Below are 563 nucleotides of genomic sequence, written 5' to 3'. Positions count from 1 at the left end.
AGCAAAGATCACAGCACGGGCTAAATATGCTGTAAACACTACGCCTACTAAAAATGAGCACATATTCTCAACAGTGGTGATTCATTCCTTGTGTATTAGTAGCTCTCAAGTGCACTTCACAAACAAACAAACAAAAAAAAAAACAAAGCTTCTTATCCTATGAACATTTACTGATCTCATGTAAAAAAAAATGCAACATAATAAATCATGCAATAAAAACAAACATTTGTAGAAAGTCCAACAAAAGAGTCAGTTTTATCACTGAACATATTTTACAAAATGCTATAAAGTTTGATAAAAAGTATGTAAAGAATATATATATATATATATATATATATATATATATATATATATATATATATATATATATATCATAACTTTTATATCAAAGCATTAATCCATCAGCTGAATCCATTCCCAGAATAAGCCGACAAAACTGTCTTTTAAATTATTGCTCATGACATGATTTTTTTTTTTAATGTTCAAGATGCTCCACATAACAGACATCATTGTATGCATGATGCACACCTGTCAAGTCTTACATCTGAACTGTTGTCACGTAA

General features: G+C 28.4%; 1 protein-coding gene across 2 annotated transcripts in view; it reads left to right on the top strand.

The window, feature by feature from the left end:
• The window catches only part of apoc2 (apolipoprotein C-II), a 2,627-nt gene extending 2,386 nt beyond the window's left edge, over positions 1–241 (top strand). For both annotated transcript variants that reach the window (XM_047154446.2, XM_017488416.3), the window contains exon 4: positions 1–241. This exon is cut by the window's left edge and continues 275 nt beyond it. The gene's annotated coding sequence lies outside the window, so the exon portion shown is untranslated.
• The last annotated feature ends 322 nt before the right edge of the window (positions 242–563 follow it).

Source organism: Ictalurus punctatus, chromosome 1 (genome assembly GCF_001660625.3).
Source record: "Ictalurus punctatus breed USDA103 chromosome 1, Coco_2.0, whole genome shotgun sequence".
Lineage (NCBI taxonomy): Eukaryota > Metazoa > Chordata > Actinopteri > Siluriformes > Ictaluridae > Ictalurus > Ictalurus punctatus.
Note: the sequence above shows the minus strand (reverse complement) of the source record. Positions and strands in the feature narration are given on the sequence as shown.